The 25,834-nt window shown below is 34.8% G+C and overlaps 1 protein-coding gene across 7 annotated transcripts in view; it reads right to left on the bottom strand.

Moving 5' to 3' along the window:
• Ptprd (protein tyrosine phosphatase, receptor type, D) overlaps window positions 1-25,834 on the bottom strand; it is a 2,098,812-nt gene that overhangs the window by 1,291,223 nt on the left and 781,755 nt on the right. For all 7 annotated transcript variants that reach the window (XM_013516335.1, XM_013516328.1, XM_013516331.1 and 4 more), the window contains exon 6: window positions 15,988-16,026. The gene's annotated coding sequence lies outside the window, so the exon portion shown is untranslated. The remainder of the gene's footprint in view (window positions 1-15,987; window positions 16,027-25,834) is intronic.

Consider the following 25,834-nt stretch of genomic DNA (forward strand, 5'->3'; position numbering starts at 1 on the left):
ATGCAGGACATTCTCAGTCCACCGTAACATTGTATGTTGTCAGTTCTGGTAAGGTTTTTCATTTTTTTTTGTTTTGATTATTAATTTAAGAGATTCACATGAAAATTATACAATTGTATTTATAAAAAGAAACAACTGAATAGTATTTTCAAGTTGAAATCTATCTTTTAGGCTACAAGGGACTATATGTTTTTTCAGCAAACATTCAGAAAGTTTATTATCTAAGTTATTAGCATAAATAATAATTTTGATTATAATTATGAATTTGTACTAAGAAGGAGAGATTTCAGATAAATGTGTATATAAAATAGTTGACAATGTATATGGTTTGTTCTTACTTATTTTGTAATATTAATTGTGTGTTATTAATGATGAAATGCATAAATATTAAAATAATTAAAATCAAGGAAAAATAGAAGTATATGCCAAATAATAATAGACTACTTGTTATCTTGGCTTAGTTATTGATTCTCAGTGATAGGATATATTTCTGAGAGTAAATGATTTATGTTGGAATTACACCTACTATATTTCTGTGGTTTTTAACAAAGGTCAATTTTACCCTTCAAGTGTTAAAAATGTCTGGAAACACATTGATTAACAGATCTGGCAAGTTGCTCTCTATGTAGTAGATAAAAGCCATGCTAATAAACACCCTACAATAGATGGGACAGTCTTAAGTATCAACTATACAAAGATTAAGAAAGCCTAGTACATTTAAACACCTCTCGTATTTTGGATTACAAGTGATATAGATTCATAAAGCCTAAATAATTATATATGTCTGCTTCAGAATAATGGCATGATTTTTAAATTAAATAGCCACATCAAAGAGCATTCACTGGGAAAATAACCTAATAACACTTTCCTCCATGCAAATACTGTCATTTTGATTTATGAATGCACACAATGTTTCCTTCCCCACTCTATCCAGAAATACTGTTAGGCAATCTTGCGCCAGTTTAACAAAATACCAAGTTCAAACAAGCTTTTCATTGTTTTAACCTGCATAATTTACTTTTAAGTCTCTGTGCCATTGGAAACCAAATACAAAATAATAGTAGAAAATACTATACATTGAACTCATTTCTGACTCTTCCAATTTTATTAGCAAACATGTAAATAGGAGCCATCCGGATTGAAAAAGGAAATAAACATTTTCTATTTCTAAAATATCAGCAATAACCATAAGCACAAAGAAATAGAATTCATCAGATTTCCTTTCATATTGCTTGAGCCTAGGGACACACTGACATGCTGACAAGCCTAAGATATGAACATAAACTTTGATTGTGATTGAATATAAAACATTTTACTTTACCTTTTACTTCTTTCTTGAGTTCATTAATATTTTTAATTTGCACACTGCCAAAAACACAACGTTCTTTCAGTTAGGAACAAATTAAACCCCCAGGGAAGGAGAAATACCACCCCATGAGAAAAGCTTCCCACCTCAGCTTGTCAAGAAAGGTATTTGAACTGCTAGAATGGTTGACAGCAAATCTCTGCTTCACAACCCAACTGTCTTGTGATGCATTGCCATTCTTAAACATGCATATATCCTCAAACACTAAAATGTATTATTATACAAATTAGGGCAGCAAAAACTTTTCTTAGTTTGTCTGCTGGTTCCAAAATAATCCAGATTTGCCTGCCCCACCTGGGCGATAACATACCAACCTCAATAAATGCCTGCAAAGTAGTCTGTTGTCTAACCTAGCTTTCAGAAAACTTCCATAAAATAATGTTTAGGGAGTTATTGTTTTCAATAGAAAAGTACATGAGTGCTCTATTCATCAAAAGAATTGAGAAGATGAAGGCTATGATGATGGATGAGGAAGACAGAGACACTGATGAAAGTCTGATTTGCTAAATTAGCCATTGTTGTTTTATTTACTTTAATTTCTGATAAATTCTCCTCCAAGCACAGCATCAACTTTTAAGTAACATAACTGTAAATGAACAAGAATTTTCTCGTTCATAAGTGACCAAATGCACTGATGTTCACTTTTAGCTTTTTAGAAATGAAATAAACACAGTCTGCAGCTTATTTCTATGATATACATTCAGGATAGAAAGTATATATTAGTATTCTATATTTGCCTGAGAACAAACCTTCACATAGATTCTTGTATTTTGTTGAGATGAGACAAGATAGCCGGTAGTAGTTTGTGCAGTTATGTAAATGGCAAACTGGCCCAAATGCATACTTTAAAACAGGTGGTCCACTTAAGTAAAAAGTTTTAATTTTTAAAATTATATATACATAATTTAAATTCCTCTACAGACGGACACAAATTTATCTCACTAGAACTTTCTATATTGAAACATACGATGAATATCTTCTTTTTTTCTTGATGATAGAGATTAAACCTAGATCCTCATTGCAACGCTGAATAGTAACGGAAACTCAACCTGCAAGATTCAAGGATTGTCTTGTGTTTTACCCATAGCCTTATAGTTCTGGGTAAATGTGAGACAAATTTTCAGAGTTCTTATTATTGGCAGGGAACATGATCTGGCACATAAGTATGAATAAAAATGAAAGCCACCATGACAACAAGAATACTCCAGAAGTTTAAATCAGGAATGAAATATTGATTGCTCAGTAATGTAATTGAGATAACTAGCTAAATCACTGCCAAAAAATGAAGCTATGTTTCTTTGGCATACTGTACATCAAAATGAAATCAGATCAACCCAAGTAAAATGAAACAAAGAAATGTTCTAAGTATACCCAAGAAAAATATACTAAGTTCAGAACATTGAAATGGATAAAGCATTTAAAAACAGGACAAAAATGCCAGACACTTAAAAGAAACATAAATTTCACCAGATAAAAATTTGGGAGGGGGAGCAAAATAGGCACTAAATAAACTCAAAAAACGAAAACAAAATCCCTTAGTGTTTTAAATATATATTTTAATTTATAATAATGCCTAATATAATGCAAATTTTACAAAACTCCTACTGAAAATGGAAAAGACCATGAATAAATCACATGTGCACACATGCACAGATTTTCCCTTTCAGAATGCAAGAGTCACATGTTCTACAAACTAAATATTTATGTGAAATTGTTTTCAAAGCATGCTGATTTTGTAATATTGTATTACTTAAACATAATATAATAATTAATTAAAAGTAATAAAATATTGAAGCTAAGGCTTTTACAATAAACATTTGGAAACCTATTAGGTTAGACTGTAATATTATTTATCTAATACTGTATAGGTTAGTTGCTGAAGACGCTGGGAAAGGGAAAGCTTGAAGATTAGTACTCTGCAGCAAATCATACCGATGCCCCGAAGAAGCTTTCTGCTGGAGGGAGCGGTGGGTAGAGACACAAAATCTAAAGGCTTCCAGTCATTAACCTTTTAACATACTCATTCAGAAGGGAAAATTCTCAGCATATGTTAATTTTCTTCCTTTAACTTCACTTAAGATTGGAGACAGGATACTTGTCAGGAGGAGTGCATTAGGCACAAAGCAAGGATAGAAATGTATCACACATTGTGACTTTTATTGTTGGTGTGTGTTCGTGGTTGTCAAGACTTTTTATTTTCTATTTTATCAGCTCTTAGGGGAAGAGAAAAATACCAGCACTAACAATTTACTTTCTATAGCACTTACCTGTAGATCAACAGAGAAGAAATTTAAAAGCTTCCATTTATTGTGGAGCTCCATCCAAATATCTGTGTGATTTTGGACAAAATACTTTATGTCTCTGAACCTCATTTTCCTTATAATTAAATGGAGATTTTTGGGTAGATTATTCCTGTAGTATGCATACATTACTGAACAGCAGTGTATGGTTTGTTGCTCCTTCTAAGGTGTTGGTATTTTGAAAGAACTCAGGGTATTCTTCAAGTCTAAAGCCTTAAGTTTGACACTGATGGGCACGTAGTTAATGTTCTATAACTGTTTGCTGAATTATCTGATGTTGATTAGTTAATTTCTTTGGTTTTTTTGTTTTGTTTTGTTTTGTTTTCCAGCACTGGGAATCGAACCCACGACCTTGTGCTTGCCAGGCAGGCACTGTGCCTCTGAGCTAAATCCCCAGCCCCTTGACTAGTTAATTTCTAAGTCCTTATAGATATGACATACTATTAATAACATAGTTACCATTTCAAAATATTGATGATAAAAACACGAGTGCACTGTTGCTGCTGAGAAACAAAGAATGAGGAAAATTTTCTATATAAACAAAAGCATAGGTAGTTTTAATTGAGGCTAGTATCAGAGGACAAATATCTGTTTCTCATAAAGCTAAAATGACAGAATACACAACAATTAAATATGTGCAAACCTTCAACTTCAAAAATAATTTGGATACAGGTATTTGACACTGAGATAGAGAAAGGAATTACCATAGTACTAAGAGAGTGCATTCATTTATAACAGTGAGCCCTTTCCACCTCCATATGAAGAGTCCTATTTTAAAACATCTATTCCAAACGTATGTTATATTAATGAGAACTCAAGAATGTTGTGAATGCAACTTTCACAGAATTTGTAATTTTGTACCAAAGGGGCTGCGTTTTAGTAATCAGACAGACACTAATAAGTATCATAGTAAATTAATTTTTCAGAGTAAGGACATATAGAGCTCACTTGCTTTATTTACTGTTACTTTTGCAGCCATTTCAACTGGGGCCTTATAAGGTCAGTATTTAAAATAAGACACACAAAAGGAATGATTCAAACCACAGGGGTCCTACATCCCAGGAAAAACTTTTATCATGAACTTGGAGCACTGAGTCCATCACTTCAGTCCTGCAAGGCTGTGCTAGGGTAGAAGAGAATGGGGAGCAGAAGCCTATTTTCCATGTGGTGGGTAGAAGCCCTCCGACGGGCATAGTAAACCCTCCCTTCTGGTCTCACAGACGCTCCATTCATAAAAATACTCTAGGACAGTGGTGGTGAACGTTTTAGAGCTTAGTGCCGAAACTGAAACCTAAAACCCACTTATTCATTGCAAAGCGTGAAAAGTCCACTGAAACCTGAATACTGAAGTGTTAGTTTGGAGGGAAACAACTCACACACGAACATCCTTTGTCTTAAAAGAAAAACAAAGCACGTGCCATAAGTTCCCCACAGTGCTCTAGGAACGCACAGGCATTTTGTATTTCCATCTGTGAAATGCGATAAAACAACATATCACAGGAGTCAAAACACACACAAGAAACTAGTAATGGAAAAGCTTGAAAAAAAGATCCAATTATTTTCCTGAGGAAAATGGAGTACAAATTCTAATCACTATTAATTCTTTTGAAAACATTGTATCAAAAGATCCTTACACAACTGTGGTGAACTGAACATCGGTGAAACTGGTCACGACCAGTTCGAAGAACTCTGCCCTTTCCTACCAGCGAAGAAGGGGTTAATACAATACACATTCTACAAAGGCAAATTGCTTCTACAGTTTGTCCAGGAGCACACACAAACGCAAAATAAATGCATATGGTATCCACTGGCATTCTTTAAACAGAGTATACCAAAATATTTTCTTTTGTAAGAAATTGATATTGAAAACTTGAGTATGAAACAGGGCAAAATACCTCCATGCTAACAGAAATTTCACGCTGTTCAACCTTACATGAAATTTCTTAGGAACATAAACTGTCCTGTAACTGTTTACCACGATAAAGAAATATCAAGACATGGTGAGGTTTTTCATCCAAAGCAGATCACCCAAACTAGAAATAATTTATATCTGTACTTACATTTTACAGATGAGAAATCTTTGAGGTCCAGTGACTATTTTATTTTATTTTCGTGGCACAGAAGATTGAACCTAGGGCCTTCACACTAAGCTACATACCCAGCAATATTTATCTTTATTTTTTATTCTTATTATGAGTAACAGTATTACTAAGTCACTAAGTTTCCCAGACTGGACTGAAATTTATGTTCCTCCAATCTCAGCACCCTGGAGTACTGGCATGCTGAGGCATGCTGAGTTGTACACTAGGTCAACATCCCTAAATTTCAAGTTATTGCCAAAAGCTACCAAAACAGCTTATCATAGAACTAGCTTATAGGGCTGGGGATTTAGCTCAGCGGCACAGCGCCTGTCTGGCAAACCCAAGGTCATGAGTTCGATTCTCGGTACTGGAAGAAAAACAACAGTTAAAAAAAAAACCAAAGAACTAGCTTATAATGGAATCTCAAGGTACATGACCAGGTTCCTGGAGTGAACTCTCATTTCCATAGCTATGCATGTTCAAAACAACAATAACTCTTTTGGTGTTTTAAATTATTTTTTCATTACGGATGTGAAAGGAAAAAACCTGAAATCCGGACAGACCTTAAAAGTCTGGGTACTGTACAAAACAACTATAAATACTCTGTGTTGCTTTGAAATAAAAGTGATTGCAATAACTTCAAAGGTTTAACAGGATCTCAGCACTCAACTTCCTCCCGGACAGATGACTCCTACTGAGAAAATCTGGTTGTATTTGCGGCATTAAAACAGTAGGGGAAAATAACCGCATGGGAAGTCGCAACAGAGGATGGTGGAATACTTTCAAAGAAGACATCTAAGATTTTACTTATCAAATTTTAAAATTGTAAAGTATATGTTATAATCCCACTAAATGTCCTAAATCAAGACTTTAAAAAATCGTAACAGAAACACTGCCTAAAAATTATGCTACTGAAAATGGTAAATGCAGAAGGGACGATGAGGATAGTGCTAATTTGTGAGAAATCTGTAAGTCTTGCTTAATATGAGTCAGAGAATACCACAGTAAAAGTTGAATGACGTGTTTTTTGTTTAAAGAGGGAACACGGTCAGCCACTGGAAATTTGATCTGCCTCCTTAGGTTGAGACCCTAGATCTGGAAGTGGGTGGGCAAGCACTTGTTATGCTAACATGCAGTACTGCTGCTGTGGAAGTTAAATGTACAACATCAGTAACGTCTTATCCACGTTGACCTTGGGACTGCAGAATAATGACGTCATGTGCTTCAACTCTCCCTGGTAGAGTTGCTAACGTGATGGACAGTGAGGTGACAGGCATGCTAGCCAAAACCTCAGTTGTTTGTTTGCAACCCACATCATTTCTGTATTCTGTGTTGAAAGTCAGTACTGCATTGACAATTATGCTCCTGAAACATTTCAGTGCCCTGCAATGCAAAATGAACAGTCACCAGCCAAGACCCATGCGTAAAACTGTGAATTGCAAACAGTAAAGAAGACTTTTGTGATGAGCACATTAAAAATATTTTAACTTATTCATAAAGTCAGTTATGTACAGATTTGTGCTCTTGAGAGACAGGCTTGTTATCTTCCAAAGTTTTAATATAGTCCTTTGTTTTTTGATTTCCTTTTCAGGATGGAAAATATTTTTAATTATCAACTACAGGTAGATAAAAAAACCAATGACCAGTTTTATTAAGAAATATTTAGGGCATTTTTAGTGGCAAATATTTTTCAAATTTTCATAACAAATTACATTACTTTAAGGAACTAGGTGGCATTTTTGCAAGAAAATTATTCTTTTAAAATAACATTGAAGGGGGTGCAGAGGAAGTGGAAAAGAAAGAAGAATTAAGATATATTATGTACAGGTACAAGTTTCCTATGGCAAATGTGGTCATTGTGTATGGCAAACGTGTACTAAGAGGAAAATAAACAAAAGAAAACTTCAGCTTGGAATGTCAGCACATGCCTGTAACCTCAGCTCTGAGAGGCCGAGGAAGGAGGATAATTAAAAAAAACCTGAAAATAAAATTTGATATATTTTTTTTTTTAGTGCAGAGATGGAACATTGTATATATCCCCATCTCATCCTATTTTTATTTTGAAACAGGGTCTCACCAGGTTGCCCAGAATGAGTTCAACTTTGCAACCCTTGTGCCTTACCCTGCGGAGTAGCTGGGATTGCAATCTTCCACCAATGGCTCCTGGGTTTTGTTCATAGATTTTACAATTAGAAGTTTCATCCTAAGACTTTCATAGTAGAAAGTTTCTTTTAGAGAAGCTGATGCCCTCAGAAGAATCATGTAAGAGGTGAGTCAGAACCCAACCAATACATATGTTATATACCTGTCTGATTAGCTAGAGTTTAGGAAATGTATCTCCACTGGGGCTTGTGGACCGCTAGCACAGGAATTAAGCAGCACTGATGTGTCTCTGTTAGCAAGGACATGTCCTGGAATTATTCCACTGTTATCTTTGTCAGTGAAGGCTCGCATGACCCCTCACACCAACAAAGTTCCTACCCTCAGGACACTGAAATTACCACACACACACACACACAAACACACACACACATACACATACACACCACACTTTCAAGGGTCTTCCATTTCTAACCACCAATGCACATGTCCAGGCAATAATGAGTATCTCAGAAGCAGGGAATGAGACTGAAAAGGGAATTCCACTCAGAAGTAAGGAGACTTGGGCAGGACAATATAAATCTTCCATGTGTGCTCTTATTCAAGTAACTGAAATCCTTAAATCCCATCCCTGTTTGACTATGATCACCGTTTGCTACTTCTACAAGATGTTATGATATTCTTTAAGTATATTTCAAAATTATTTTAATTTGTCTAAATGGACTAGTAAATTTAAAATTATAAGGTAAGATCAGCTAAAAATTCAAAGCAACTTTGGGTGGCTGTATCAAAAAGGCATGCACGTTGCTAGGTCCAGTAGCACACCTGTAGTCACGGCACTCAGAGGCTAAGGCAGGAGGATCACGAGTTTGGGGATAATCTCACTATCTAGCGAACTTAAGATCACCCTAAATTACACAGCAAAACCAAGTTTAAAAAGTCACACCCAAAAGCTATACATATCAAAAGCACAAATGCATATGGAACATCATATATACCTGAAAGTTTGTTGGGGAGGCTGCTTACAATCAATTATTATTGGAATGACTGTATTTGAAAAAAACAAAATTTAAATGAATAAGTGACATGCAAATATTTGGAAACTAACTAGTCTAATAAAAACTAACCAGTACTCTGCAAACACAGCAGAATTTTCTGTGTCCATGAAAAATAGAGTTTACAAAAGGCACTCATTTGAAACTTAAGGAAATATTTACCTGTGACAATGGTAACAAACAAGTGCATATAGTATTACAAAATCATATTTTGATTTTTTCAGAAAAATTAATCATTGTATAATATTGTCTTCCTTCATTATCAATCACTGTGAAAAGCATCTTCTACCATATATCCACCCCTTAGTAAAACTACAAACTCATTGGACATCAAATAGAAAATAGAAATAATGCATGGAGAGACATATTCATGTGCCTTGATATGTATTGGGGTAACTTTTCTAGGTATATATGGTTCTTTGACATAAGTGCTTTTCTTGTAGGAGTAGTATGGTGGCCCAGACAAAGCTGTAATGATTGTCTCAGCACTCTGCCAAATGCAAAGAGGAGAGGAGACATTAATAAGAGAAGGAGAAGGGCTGGGGATTTAGCTCAGCGGCAAAAGCGCCTGCCTGGCAAGCGCAAGGTCGTGAGTTCGGTTCCTGGTACCGGAGAAAAACAAAAAAACAAAACAAAAAAAAGAAAAAAAAGAGAAGGAGCTGCAAAAAGTAGTTTCCCTGGCACCCAGAACACATGTTAGACAGTGGAAATCAGTATGGAGAACCCCCAAAAAACCTCAACCTGGATATTCTACTTGACCCAGATGTTCCCCCTTTCTTCCTGAAAGAGTTCAAGACAGTAACATATTACATGATCTACGCATGCCTATTTTTACAGCAGCACAATTCATAATAGCTAAATCTTGGAAGCAGCGTTAAATGTCCATCAAAAGATAAGTGGATAGACAATGTTGTGAGTATAGACAATGGAGTACTACACTGCCACAAGGAAATATAAATTTGAGTCACTTTGAGGAAAATGGGTACACCCTGAGACCATACTGTGAAGTGAAATAAACCAGACACGTGCCTAGGATATCATGGCTTTCTCTTATACAAGAAACTGAATAATAAATAAACAGCAGAGTAAAACACAGATAATAGGAAGCAGAGAGGAAAATTTTTCTCCAACGGAAAGGAGATTAAGAGCTAGAGGGAAGGAGAAGCGGGGAGTGAAAGGAGATGAAAGAAAAAATTAAATGTGTTACTTCTAGGCACCTGCCCCACCCAGGGAATGTAAACATTCTGTACCACAAGGATATATTAACAAAAAGAAGTAAATAGGTAAACAAGATAGCAAAAAGGGAATAATCAATATGGAGCTTTAAAAATGTTGGCTAAAACTACTAGGGAAGTATTTGTAATTTGGTGAACACCTGCAGAAGAAATGCTTGATTTAAGACAGGAGGCAAGAAATCACAGGCTAAGGCATGCTTTTTTAACCACAAAACATCCTTTCAATATATTGGCATTGTGAGAAATAAGGTAACATCAGTAGACTTACTAGAATTACTATTTACTTGTTTTCACAAGAACATTAATATTCTATGTGGCTAAAAGAAAAAGTAGAAAATTTAACTTTTTACTCAAAGGACACTCTTCAATAAAGTCCAGTTACTGACACTATTTGAGTTCAACTTGGGCTTGTTAACATCAAGTACATGAGCTCCATGCTACTCAGAAGGACACATGTCTCAAATGAAGCATTTTTTTGCTTAATGCAAGGGAACAATATTTAAATACTGTAGTGTTTTTCCCAAAAGGCATGTGTTAATAAAGTTTTGTTTTGAAATTATTTCCTGAAGCACAATTAGGTGAGAGCAACAACCAGACACCTGGTAAATGAAAGTTACCGTGAGGCTGCACCATCTGAATTCAGGCTAAATCCCTAGTGCAGTGATTCTAACTCATAAAAGTTGAATAAACATCATTGAGGTAGCTTTTAATGTCCCATGACTATTTTAGAGGCTATTAATGATTGGCATGAAATACTTTATTGGGCATAATTTGTTTTGCCCCCTTCCCTAGCAATAAATTTAAATTCTTTCAATTCCAGGTAATTGTATACAATTATTTTTGATCTCCAGTCCTATGTGTGAAGAAAAGAGGTTATGTTTAACTAATTAGTGATTGTAGAAATGGTGCTGGCTGGGCATGTTGGTGGCATATAAATTAGTATGGCTCTTCAAATGTAAAAATAAAATAGCCCCAAGAGACTTCCACTACAAAAGGCAAAAACAGCCAAATACATAAAAGGAGGTGTCGCTTTATGCCACTGTAAATGTAAGAGTTTGACATAGTTAACTAAACAATGCACTAAAATTAAAAGCATCTAAGTAAAAGTTTCTTTTTAACTCAAAAAATCATTGTCAGATGATCTTTCAGAACTTTTAAAAGACTAAATTTGTCATGAGAATGCTATTTTTCAACTGGAAAGTTGAACATTCTGAATTTAAATATATGACATATGTTGTTCTCTGATTTCAAGATACTTTGTTCACCTAGTGACATTTGATAAATGATTAGTGGCTGACTTATTAAACTTCCTAGTTCACACTTTATGAGGGTGGGGATATGTTGACTCCATACCCAACAAATAAATGGTAACACAGACTATTCTGAGAGGATTGGGAGAGAGCTATGTCAAAGCCTAAAATAAAATTGCCAAAATCTATCTGCGAACACATGGCTCTAGATTTTAGATCTACTCAAATCCGTCACACTCATTTTCGCAAAAAACAATTTAAATAGTTTGAGAGGCTTGAAGTGGCTGTAATAGAAAATAAAAACAAATTAAAATAAAAAGTTACTCCGTAGTTTCAGAAAAGAGAGTGCATCTGCTGCTTCCATAAGAGGGTTAAGGAGCTGGCGTCTCCACAGCAGGTGTCCTCTGTCAGCAAATTCAGGCTTACAACCTGGTGGCTCTAGCATCTCAGAAAGATTCGCTGTCCACAATTTCCTCTGCAGACAGAGAAAAGCTACATAGGCTTTCTACTCTCTCTGCACAGAAGTCATACATTCACTTCCACTTTCTCTTGGCCAAAAGTAATTCCATGGCTTCCCTTAACTAAGGTGGAATGAAAAGAAATATCTTGTATGCTCAAAAAAGGAACAAAACTCAGGTATTGATGTGCACTATTAGTATCTTTCATTCTATCCTTATGATTTCCAATAACTTGCTATCTCAGCAAGGCCGAAAAAAATAATCAGAGGCCAAAAGCAAATAAGCATAATTTTACCAAATACCAATTTGAAAAATAATATTAAAGGAAGAAAATTGCTTAAATGCACAGAAGATTTAACACGAAGGCCCGTCAAGCGAGGATGATATCCTATTGTGATACTGCTACTACTTTCAGAATGTTTGCACAAAATATCAACAAATCCATTTATGCACGTTTCTCACCTTTGGTCTCTAAACACAAGATTTATGTTCATACCATGACAGTTTACATCAGGATAGGATACTATTAATAGTACTAAGTTTAATCTTGGTATATTACTTTAGAATTTTCATGTCTATACTTACTAATGTAAGATAGACACATGTGAATTTTTCATTCCCTTCAATTTATACATGTAGTATAAAAACTTCGAAAGCACAGAGCAACAACACTCAACAACTGCCTGCTTGCCTGCCCATCTGTCTGCCTGTCTGCCTGTCTGTCTGTCTAGGGATTCAATCCCAGGGATTGGTGCATGCTAGCACTGAGCTACAGACCCAGTACTCAAAATTTAAATTTTTACTTTTGAGATAAATGGACACCACAAGTATAGTTGGCATTACTAAAAAGGACATAAAACAGAGATGTTTTAAGTATGTGTACCAAGTCCCCATAATGAATGTCATTACTATGTATTACAAAAACAGAAAAATAAAAAAATTTTTAAAAAGAAATTCTGTGTAACTCTCCAGAATGGAGACAACACTGAACATGTTCTTGGAAAATACATAGCACTGATGCATAATTTGAAAGAAATTCCATGACTGATGCTAACCATATGAATGTGATTTGAAATGTGCTTGTATTATTGTATCAGAAAATCCAAGCCAGCCAAGTTTCCATACTTTTCCATTAGAAAACAGAACTTCAATGAAGAAGTGAATGTTTCATTAATCAGTCTTGTCCTGCTGGAGGAGGAGGAAGGGGGTTTTTATAGACTGCTTCATTTATGAGTGACATAGTTTCATATGTACAAAATACATGCACACTCACAACTTGGGGTTGGGTTGGGCCAATTTTATTCTTCTTGAATTTAAATAAGCAGCCTTTGATTTTTCTTTACTTATTGTATAATAGATGGAACCTCATTTAACCACTAATGTATCAATGTTCTGGAGGACTACAGACCAGGCTTATTGCTCAAACATATGTAGAATTGAGTTTTATTTTTAAAGTACTGAGATAATAGCATCTCACTGTAGTTTGGAATCCAAAGATTAAATTGAAATTCTATATGATCTTCATGTACTATGTGACTGTAAATGAATGAGTGAACTTCTCTTACCCTTTAGTCTCGTCTCGAAAATGGTATAAAATGCTCTCTCTCTCAGAAGGCTGAGGCTGCATGGTTAGTATCTAGCTATGCACCTGATCCATAGTGAATGCTTGAAAGTTAAATTTCCCTTCAACTGTACATCATTGTGCATGTTATTATTTTGACCTTTTTAAAGGTCCAAACTCCAGGTGCAGAAAGTGAGATTTATGAATTGGAACAAATTGCTGTAATTATGCACATGGATATAAAATTCAGTGCATCATAAGCATTGGTTCACCTTATATAAGTGCAAAATGCTGCAATAATATTTTCTGTAAATATTTCAACTTCTGCATGTGATGTGAGTTTTTCATTATTGAAACAAAATTTTTTAAAACAAATTTTAACTGTAGACAGTTGCAGAGTATCATTGTGTTAGCTTGAGAATCATGTAAATGTAACATATTTTAACTTATCTAACATATTAGTTTGTATAATATCACTTCATTTCGGCACTACTCTGACTTACACTTTAAATTTATTTTCATTTCCCTCAACTGCAGCACAAATGCAGTTTTTTAGAGTGTGTCTCAATAATTCAGATTTCTTTTTTGGTTGCTGCTATTGATAACTCTTCAAGTCATTGTTTACTTTGCAAATCAAAACTGGAAAGAAGGTAATACAGAAATAAAATGTTGACTGGGGATTTAGCTCAGCAGCACAGGGCCTGCCTGGCAAGCGCAAGGCCGTGAGTTCAACTCCTGGCACCGGAAGAAAAAATAAATAAATAAATAACAGAAATAAAATGCTAACTTTGTCGTCTTTAAAAATGGAGGTAAAAGTCACATTGGAAAATATATATTGAATCTGATGAACTTCACTGATGATTAAAAATATGTAATATAACAAACACTGTTAATCCCTACCATTTTGTTCTGAAACACTGTATCATTCTTACTGTTTTTGTTTTGTTTTGTTTTTGTCTATGTTGCTGGCATTTTGCTATTGTTCTCTTTTATTCTCTTTAAAATAAAAAAAAGAAAATATTGATGGAGGAACTACTGAACACAGAGCAATGCATGAAATATGCACCAGTAGACAAACATAATGGCATTGCTATTTTGTTTAATGTGCTTCCAAATTTGCTGAAGGGGAAACATGTACACAGCACAAGAACTTTAGAGCATGTGAGAGCATCAGGAAAAATGTTAAACTTTGCAATATTAAAAGTAAAGACTTCAAGGAGAGAAGGAATTGAATACAATATTTAAACAATGAAGACTTTCAGAATAAAATGGGACTTTGATTTGGCCTGCAGTAACGAATAGGAAATAAATATGTGAGCCAGTCATTGGTCAAGATCATTTTGTTCCCAAAGGGAGAAGTAGCAGTGGTGGAGAACAACCACTTGGCCAGCTTTGAGATCTGCTAATTACTGAAGGAAAGTCTCTTCTGGATGTGTGGGGCAATTCTCCCTTTTATTCTATGTTATCAGATTTGTGGCAGAAGCCTTAGGCAACACTGTGAGAGAAGTATGTGAATAAGTTTGGTATGAGAATGGGTCACTTAATACAGATTGAAATGAGACAGATTAGAAAATGGGAAGCATTCCAGAAAATCTGCGTGTTGATTGACAACCAGAAGAGGACATTGACAATGTAAATAAAAGAGGTAAAACTTGGCAGAAAGGAAAGGTAAAGGAGAGCGGACCAAACGTAAATCATGCAACTAAAAAAAGGTCCAGGTTGAAACATTTTTTCAGGAATTCTAGCTTGGTTCAGTGTTATCAGTCACTCCCACACTACCAATGCCTCTGAATCATAAAACTTTTCAGACTATGAAATAAAAATATGCCTTATAATCTTGAGTAGGTTCAGAACATAGTTGGATCTCAAGGGTGAATTTGAAACTCATCACTATTTCAGTAATGTTCTGAGACAAAAGACTCCTGGATGGAGTCAGACATGAATGCCAAGCCTCTGTATGGAAAACCACACCATGTAACAAAAGCATCTTTTATTTTAACAGCCATTTTTTAAAATCAAATACAACATCTTCATCATGCATATAATTTATATCAGGTGAATGCTATGTAAATTTTAAGAGTTTCATTGTGCAAAAGAGCAGTGACTTCAGCATGCTTCTAGCTTTATAATATGAAAACTAAAATCTTTTACAATGTTGGTTATTTTCTCAGTTCCTCTGTGGTTTGTAGCTTTTTGCATATTACCTATTTTGGAAGAAAAATACTTACAGTGGTACTTTCTGTATCATAGTTGTATACTTCTTTTCCTAACTTATACTCTTTTGGTGGTGAGTTTTTGTCCTGAAAGAACAAATGTTACCCCTGCTTGGAATGTTCTCCTGAAACCAGACATTGAACCTCCAAAATGTGTCTCAACTTAAGTAGATCATTCAACAAGTGTTAAGATGAAACTGATCTTCTTAAAAGAGTCGTAAAAGAGTCAAATTTGGGAGATGAAAATAAGAATTTAGAAAAAGAGTTAAGCTTGATGCAGGAAGAAAAGCGTCCTCTAGATATTAATGGTGAAGGAAATAAAAGTATCAAAAAGCTAACAAGGACACAAAACCAAAGCTAAAACTCACCAGGTTTTTGAAGTCACCAGCTGATCCAGATGACCACGCCTGATAAAAATCACAACAAAGACAGAGAAAACAAGATGTTTTAGTTGTTTGTTTTTAAAATACTCAAGACAATACAACATTATATTTCCATAAAATATTGACAGGTATGGCAGTGAAATAATCTAGGGAATTACTTTCCTAGATAAATATATTTTTCTCGTAAAAACTATTTTAATATTTCAGTATATTATTCCATTATAACAAAGAAAGTAAATACCGTCTAGCTCCAGAAAGTATTTTTCTAATTATTCAGGAGACCATAAAATGATGCAGTTAATTCTCTCACTCTTAGAAGTAGGAAGAATATTATTAAATATATTTAAATTCTCCAATGGTTAGCACATACATTAAATTTTTATGGGATAAGCAGACTACAGCTTTATTTATGAAAACATTTATTTTTTAGATCTTTATTAGCTATCAGAGGATAATTAGTTGGGGCTTTGATTCACTTGTGAAAAGTAAACCCATGGAAGATACTATAATTATAAAAATAAAAGGCCTTTATTTTCCAAATTATATTAAAATGCAGCCTCTATTTTTTAAAGGTGTTTGAAGTACAAATGAAAGGCACTGTCTGAACAGCACAAATTCCCGAGAGAAGGCTTCGCAGCTGCCATGGGATGCAAAGGTTTTATAAATGTTGTCTTGTGTAAAGGCAACTGCAAACAGTACAAGGCCTTCGGTAAATATGCCTGCCTGCCTCTGTGTTTGAGCAGAAATATTGAACTTCCAGCCATTGCTATTATAAAATAAAGGCTATTACTTTTTAAACATTTGAGAATAGCCTTTCCTTTTTGCTGTAGGAATCAGGTTTGAAATTACATATTATGCAAGTACTAAAACACATGTCTTTTGTTTGAAATAGAACAAAGAATATAATAAATGTGAAAAAGTATTAACACTATTGGCCTTATTTGTGTGTCTGAATACATGTACGCATCATTTTCTCTGGGAGTGTAAATAAGGTTACTTACGTCCAAGCACAAGGCTCGCTGTAATGTCTGTCACACCACTGATTGGTAAGAAATTTTCCCAAATGAAATTCCCATTAAAATTCCTTTTCTAGGGCCTAAAATTATTCAACAAAGAAGGGGTTCACTGGGGAAGAGCATGTAAGTACCGAATCTTGCATTGTAAGAGCGTTGAGTTCTTGAGCCTGGCTTCCAACGTGCAAAGTGGATTAACTGGAAGTCTCGATCCCTGAGTCTGAGTTCTGTTTACGACCGCTATGGAGAATCTCTGGTAATTTTTCTTTTCTTTTAATATTTTAAGTTATTTATTTGTTGTGAATTTTAAACTACAAAAGAAAAGTACAAACAAATAAACATGTATTCCCTTTCCAGATCAGGAAAAAGAACATGAGCTAACATGGTGGCAGACACCTATAATCCCAGCATTCTGGGAGGCTGAGGCAGGAGGATCACTAATTAGAATTCAGCTTGGGAAACTTAGAAAGACCCTGTCTCAAAATAAAATATAATATAACTGGGGATGTAGCTCAGTGCAAAGGCCCTGGGTTCATTCCTTTCATTCCCCAGTGCTGAAACACACACACACACACACACACACACACACACACACACACACACAGCCAATATATAAAGGCTTGTGGATTACCCTTTACAATGTGTGTAGACATGAATCCATGGGCAGGGATTTGTAGGGTGGCTGCATTAATACCGCATGTTCACCAGGATTTCACATGACACACTCATTATGCATTGCCAGAGAGAGACAACCCTTAGAAAGCACCATCGCATACCTTTTGACATCATATTATTATTATTATTATAATCTCAATGAACTAATATATATATATATATATATATATATATATATATATAGCAATGTTTCCAGATTTTTGATTTGTATATTTTCTTTTGCCTTAGCCTTGAACTTTGTATGAGTGGGTCATGCAGTTCTATGCCTGGCCTCTTTCCCTTAACATATTGGTGAAATTCATCAGTCCCGTTGCTCATAGCTAAACTCCATTTTTTTACTCCGCTACAGCTGACTGAATGAATCTGCCACAATTTGGACATTCTGTACACCACTGGTAAATATGTGATTGTTTCCACTTTTTATTAGGAATTATCTCATTATGAGCATCCTTTTTATACATGTATGCATTTTTGGATATATCTCATGAAAACAATTACTAGATCCTAAATGTTCATATACTGCACTTCAGGAAAGAATGTATCAGAATGTGACAGGGACCCTCATGGCAACCTTTTCCAGGAGTTGCTCACATTCTGCCTGATTTCAGCCATCACTTTACTGTGCAGCAAATGGTACTGTACTTTTAACATAGCTTTCCATGACTACTAACTTTGTAGTATGTTTTCACATATTTATTAGCCATATATATTTAATTATTTGAGAAGATACATTTTTAAATATTGTTGGTGGTTTTCTATGGGCTGTCTTTGCTTTGTTGATGTTTAGAATTGCTTTAGGCATTTTTGATTTGAGTTCTTTGTTGGTTATGTGTTTTGAAAATCCACGTCCTACTCTGTGCCTTGCCTTTTGACCCATTTACTGTTTCATGTTGAATATTCTTATGTTTAATGTAATTCAACTTATCATTTTCTGTATTTTCTCTTTTCATTCCCTGTTTATTATATAAACATATGTTTTCTCTACTTTCTTTTAAAAGTTACAGTTCTTTTATCTTTCACATTTAATGCAAAAATCTACCAGCAGTGAGTTTCAGCCTTGTAAATTATCATGAGCTTCATTCTTTCTATTTTGACCAACAAAGTTTTACTTGAAAACATCACACTTTTCTCACTGTTCTGCATCAGTACTTTTGCCCTAAATTCAGTGCTCATGGATTCTTAATTATATTTCTAGACCTCAGTATATTTCATTAAACTATCTGCCTATATCACACTCTCTCACAAGCCTTTGTAATATCTTTTTATTTGATAAACAGGATTATTTTGCCTTTTCTGCCAGGAAGTTGACTACTTTTATATACAATTTACATAGTGTAACATTTACTGCTTTAAATTATACACTAGTGATTTTCAATATGCTTGCAATATTGTGGAAGTATCACCATTAATTCCTTAAAGCTTCCAATACCTGTAAAAGAAATGTTCCTATACCAGTCAATCCTGATTCTCACATGGCTTCTTTCGCTGGTAACCCCTGATCTACTTAATCTGTGGTCATGGACTTACCTTTTCTGAATATCCCATATACATGCTATCACACAGTATGTGGACATTTATGTCTGCTTTATTTTAATATAATGTTTTCAAGAACTAATACATGCAACAATCTTTGTTCCTTTTTATGGTTAAAAAATATTCTGTTGAACAGATATACCACATGTGTTTATCCATGTATTAGCTGAAGGACATTTGAGTTGTTTTCACTTTTTGGTTATGAATAAAGCTTCTGAAACCTTTGCCACAAGAAGTTTTGGTGTGTACATGCACTTTCAGTCCTCTTGTTTATGTACTTAAAAGTATTTCTGGATCATAATATAATCTAAGATTTAACTGAGAAAAATGTCAAAACTGCTCCTTAAAGTGGCTGGTTATTTTATATTACCACCACCACTGCATAAGAATTATAATTCTTTTCACATCTTTGCTAGCACATGCCATTTTCAGTTCAAAAAAAAAATAGTCATCCTCATAAGAATGCTGGTATCTCATGGTTTTCACTTTGGGTTTCCCTAAGCAAACATGAAGTTGAATAACTTTAATATTATTGACTATTTGTATATTACCTGTTCAGAAATGTGTATTTATATCCTTTGTCAATCTTTTAAATTAATTGATTTGTTTTTGTTTAGTTCAAAGTGTTCTTTAAGTATGTGGATACTAATTCCATATAATATATGGTTTATAAATATTTGCTTCTATGCCATGGATTCATCCTTATTTCATAAATTTTATTAGTGCTGATACTTTATTTTATATTAATCATTTGTATACAGAAATATAACTTTCTGTTGACATTACATGGAGAAACATTAGTAAAATCATTCATTAAAATGAATAATTTACCCCTATATTCTTTTCAGTTTATTATCTTCATATTCACATTATATGCAAACAATGATACTTTTATATATTCCATTTAAATCCTTAAACTTTAAAACAGTCAGTCTACATCTTCCTGTGCCCATGAATTTATTTATGTATGCACACAAGCATACATGTGTGTTTCCTCTTGTTGTATTATTACATTCACTGTGGCTGTCAGTGGAACACTGACAAAGTGGTTATTTGATAACTATCTAGTTTATCAGTTTATTCAAAAAACAAATTGTGGTTTTGTGGACTCTTGATACAATAGGCAATAAATATCTTTTATTATGTTACCTGCTGGTAGTCAATGTTTCAATGTTTGTGTTCTTTCAGTTTCGGTTCAATGTATTGTTTCCTCCCTAATTTCTTAAGATGGAGGCTTATTTTGATTTTCTGCATTTCTCTTTTGCCTTTCTTTTGAATGGAGATATTAAAGGAAATTTTATTGTAGCAATAGCTCAAATTGAAACAGGTTTGAGAACAAATTCAATTTACCTGCATGCCATTTACTTCTATTTACTTTAAAATGTTTAAAATAGAACACATCGGTCAGAATTATAGAAGTCTCCATCTTCAGTGGTGAAGAAGTCTTTTATTAAGCTTTTCAACCATTGTATTGCAGCTGGTTATTCAGAAGTTCAAATTAGTGCAGATTTTCCAGCACCATAGATTTATTATAGCATTCATTCATATGAACATATCTTCAGTGGAGCTCCCCGATTCCAGTAGTCTCACAGACTTCAACACTTCCCCTAGGGCTTGTTCTGTACAACTCCAGGACCCTGGGGGGGGGGGGCAGCATCTCAGGGCACCCATTCATGAGGAAGGCTACACCTTCTCCAATTGAGATTTTTTAGTTATTTGTACACGTTTGCAGTGTATGTAATTCACAGTCAGTTTGGGGAATGGTTACACGTACGTTACAGCATTTTTTTACTCCCTTTCCCTTTCTCTGTCCTCTCTCCCCTCTGTGCCACTTCCCTTACCCTATTTTTCATTCTCATTGATATTCTCTGCCTTAGCTCATGTTATGGCATGTAATGTTTACATTATTAACATTATTAGGCTCCCGGACATGGCACATCCTTATTCTTATTTCCTTTTCTGCTTCTTTCCATCCCTCCCTCTTATCCCCTTGGACTACTTCCCTTTGCAAGAGATTGATCTCCTTGACCTTTTCTATCCATCCTTTATCATTTTCTTTCCTTGCAGTTTGCCTCAAAAGAGAGACACCATACAGTATCTAAGATTGTGTGTCTGATTTATTTCACTTAGTATATTTTCCAGGTGCATCCATTTTGCTACAAATGTCTCAAATTTGTCATTCTTTATCGCAATGTGGTATTCCATTATGTATAGATACCACATTTTATTTATCTAATTATTATTTTCTGGGTCTACAGGTTGCTTCCAGGATTTAGCTATTCTGAGTTGTGCTGCCATAAACAGTGGTATGCCTGTATCATGGCAGTGTGATGGCTTAAACTGTTTGGGAAAGATGCCTCACAGGGGGATAGCTGGGTCATATGATTTCTAACTTTAGGTCTATGAGAGATCTCCATTCTGATTTCCATAATGCTTTACTAGTTTCATTCCCTTCCACAGTGAAGGGTGGTTCCACTTTTACCACAGCCATGCCACCTTTGGTTATTGTTTGATTTCTTGACGATTGCTATTCTTCCTGGAGTAAGATGAAATCTTAGCATCGTTTTAATTTGCATTTCTTTAATGGCCAGAGACATTAAACTTTTTTTCATGTATTTGTTGAGCATTTGTTTCTTCTTCTGTGAAATGTCTGCTCATTTCTCTTGCCCATTTCTTGACCGAGTTTTAAATCTTAGGTGGTATAATTTGTATTTTACTCCTCTGTATATTCTAGATTTCAATCCTCTGTCTGAGGAGTAGGTAGCAACCCTTTTTCCCACTCTGTATGTTGTCTCTTCACTCTAGTGATTGATTCTCTCGCTGTACAGAAGGTTTGTAGTCTGATACAAAACCATTTGTTCATTTTTGCTGTTATTTCTTGCATGATTGAGGTCCTCTTTAGAAAATCCTCTCCTATACCTATGTCTTCAAGTATTTTACCCATTTATCTTTCAGGAGGTTTAATGCCTCTGTTTTATTGTTTAGTTCTTTGATCCATTTTGATTAGGAATACGGTGAGAGATAGGGGTCTAGTTTCAATCTTTGGCAAGAAGATAACTAGATTTCCCAATACCGCCTGTTGAACAAACTGTTTCCCTTCAGCATGTGTTTTAACCCCTTTGTCAAAGATCAAATAGTTGCTCGTGTCTGGGGAGGGGCTGTGTCTTCAGTGCTGTTTCACTAATCCATGTGTCTGCTTTGGATCCAGAACCATGCTCTTTTTGTCACTTCTGCTCTGCAGTACAGTTTGACGTCAGGTATTGTTTTGCCACCTGCTTTGCTCTTACTGTTCAAATTACTTTTGTTATTCTGGCTCAATATGAATTTTAGGATTGATATCTGGAGACCTGTAAAATATGCTGTTGCTATTTTTATGGGTATTGCATTTAATCTGTATAGCACTTTTCGGAATATGGCATTTTCATAATATTCTGTTTGCCTATTCAGGAATAGGAGACATCTTTCCACTCACTGATGTCTTCTTCAATCTGCTCTTTAGAGTCCTGAATATTTTTTTTGTAGTTGTCTTTCAGTTCCTTGGTTAGGTTAATTTCTAGATATTTCATTTTTCTTTTTTTTTTTTTTTCCGGTACCAGGAATCGAACTCACGACCTTGCGCTTGCCAGGCAGACGCTGTGCCGCTGAGCTAAATCCCCAGCCCCTCATTTTTCTTAAATGCATCATTTTTCTTACATATGTATTGGAACTGTAGGTTTTATTTAAATATGGGGCTGAGGTTGGTATATAGTATATTAATTTGTGTTCATTGCTAAATATTTTCAAGTTATATTTATACTCTTTACTTCAATATATGTAATTTAATATACATAACAAATATTATACATTATATTAAATACATCATATATCAATATTTAATAAATATATATCTAATTTTCTTCAGAGAGTTGTTTCAGTTTAAGTTAATTTCTACACAAAACACTTACTCTATATGATGCCGATATAAGATGTACTGAAATTAGCTTCATGACTCAGAATCCGGTCAATTTATATAAATATTTGTGCACATTTGAAAAAATTATACGTACTCTCTAATTATGTGCAGTGATCCAAACACACATATTAAGTATGTAAATCTTGTTTCGGATATTAGAAAATGCATGTTGCTACATGACATCGTGATTGTGGGTTTTTCTTTTTTCTTTCCCTTTTATCTCTATCAGGTTTTATTATTTCTGTATGATTTGCTATGCTAAAACATACACATACATTTGGAATTTTTATATTCCCTTGTTCAACAGAAACCATTGTTTTATAAAGTGGTCACATTTTACCTACAGTACTACTGTTGTCTCCAGGTTGACATTGTGGAAATGACTGAAACTATACCAGGGTTTCATTGATTTTTCTCAATACTGAAGCAAGTAATTTTAGGAGAAAGAACTACATGCATGGCTGTCACCTCACAAGTAGAAGTTATCAGAAGTTATCTTCTCCAGAGCAAGACTCAAAAAAATGTTTTAACTAGGTGGATATAAATTTCGAACAGGGAAAATCACAACACTCCACTTATAGAATACATTTTATGTACTGGCTTCTAAAGTTTATGATGGAAAACTATGACTACATCTGAAGATAAAATTGAGAACAAATTAGAAAGGCATGGCAAGGGGAAGACAGATAGAAATTTGAAGACCCGGTAGAGAAGATTCTGGGCAACTGAGCGCTGATGCCCTTCAGTAAAATTTCGTGTCCTCAGGAGTTGTTGGAGGACTTCCACAATACTGAACATTTTCTCAGTAGATGGTTCTAGAAAGCAACTGAACACACATATCTGGAGTGTAGTAGAAACCTACAAACAGGAAGTAAAGACAGGGTTTATCATTGTTTTAGTAATAAGTGAAGTGTAGGAGGAAGAAAAGGACAGAAAATTATCATGAATCATGGATAGTGAGATGATCATTGAATTTTTATATCACAGGACAAAAATGTAATGAGTAAAACTGGTTGAAATAGTAAGAGAGGTACAAAAACAAAGGAATCTTCATCACGTAAACCATCAGCAACAAGGCATCACCAATGCAGAATGTTCCTCAGCTTTTCCCAGAGGATGCAAAACAGAAATACAGCCTTTATTATCGCCTTTAGTAAGAGATAATTAACTCAAATACTGAAAATGGAAGCTTATCACTTTGATGAATGGAAACAAACATATGCAATTGATGTTTTTTTCAAAAAAATTCAAGGAAAGTGAAGACAGAAACAAGCTTTAACTGCAGGGATAAAGTCAAGGAAGTGGTTCTTGTGTGTCGGTTATGTTACAAATTTGTTATCATCAGAGATTCTAAGCCCTTCTTTGTCAGTCTTGAAAAACATTGGTAAACACTGGCATTTGCTTCTTCTTTTTGTTTTTCACATAAATAGGCAAAAGCAAAAAGCTTTCACATGCACTGCCTTAGGTTTCTATTTGCATGTGTTTCTACAAGCATTAACTCTGTTAGTCACTTTGGGAATGACTGGTCTTCGCTCTTCATGGTCCAGGCTGCTGTCAGTAATGTCTGCTCACTGTCCCATCACTCAGGCTCCAGGGGCTTCGTTTCCACCCTGCCAGGTGTAACTACAGCACCGTAATGAGTGGAGGTTGCTGGAAATCTTACCTCTCCAAACAAGCCCCCTAGAGCTAATGACTATAGAAACAAGATCATTTCATTCTACCCCATAAGGATCAGTGGAACTGGTTAGAAATATAACAAAAGCTTTCATTTCCACAGCTTTCTGAAAACATAAGTTTCCAAGGTTAAAAACCATGCAAAAAATCAATTCTTGCTGTAGCACAAAACCTAAAATATGCTTTTTAGTATCTAAATCTCTGATTTTGTCACTTAGAGCTAATCACATCCTGTCCTCCTTATTTGTTCCTCGTTGGGGCCAAAATGACTTTGGTAGTGATCTGTGCCACTCACCTGCCTCTTCCCTGCCTTTAGCTCCATTTGATGAAGCTGCTGTCACAAATCTCTTAAAAATGTACTCTACCCCTGAGTACCACTGAGTATTCATATCTTCTCTTGGTTTCCTTTCTACTAGTCACATGAGATGATGCAGAATCTCTAAAACTCTCCATTGAGAAGTGCAAAAGTCTCACATGGATTTCAGAGTAGATTCTTCAGAGGGCTAAGTTTCCCGATCACCTGCTCTGAAACAGTGCCTGTGTAATTGGAAAAGGAATGTGGAAAACCTCACAGATGTGTTCATCTATTTGGTATATTTAATTGAGAATATATTCTGTGGGACAAATATCCATTTATTTTCCCACTCTGTGCAGTAACTTCTTGAAAATTTAATGCCTTTTATTTCTACAGAATAAAGTAAAAATGCAGGTGTTTGGTGGATCTAGGTCCACGAAGAAAAATCATTAAGCTTCTCGGTGTTCACAGCTAGTCCTATAGACTGTGTTATACAAAGCGATTCATAAATACCTAAGTGAGATACAAATAATTTTCAGTTCGTGGTTGTTCATGGTGACTCAGCGAGCAGGTGATGAAGCATAGAAATTATTTCAAAGAACACTTCACGTCTGCAACATTAACCTACTGTTTTCTTGAGTGATTCCTGAGGAGATAATTTTTTGGTTCCTGTTTTCAACAGAGGGGTAG

This window comes from Chinchilla lanigera, unplaced genomic scaffold, assembly GCF_000276665.1.
Source record: "Chinchilla lanigera isolate Chin_1 unplaced genomic scaffold, ChiLan1.0 scaffold00033, whole genome shotgun sequence".
NCBI lineage: Eukaryota > Metazoa > Chordata > Mammalia > Rodentia > Chinchillidae > Chinchilla > Chinchilla lanigera.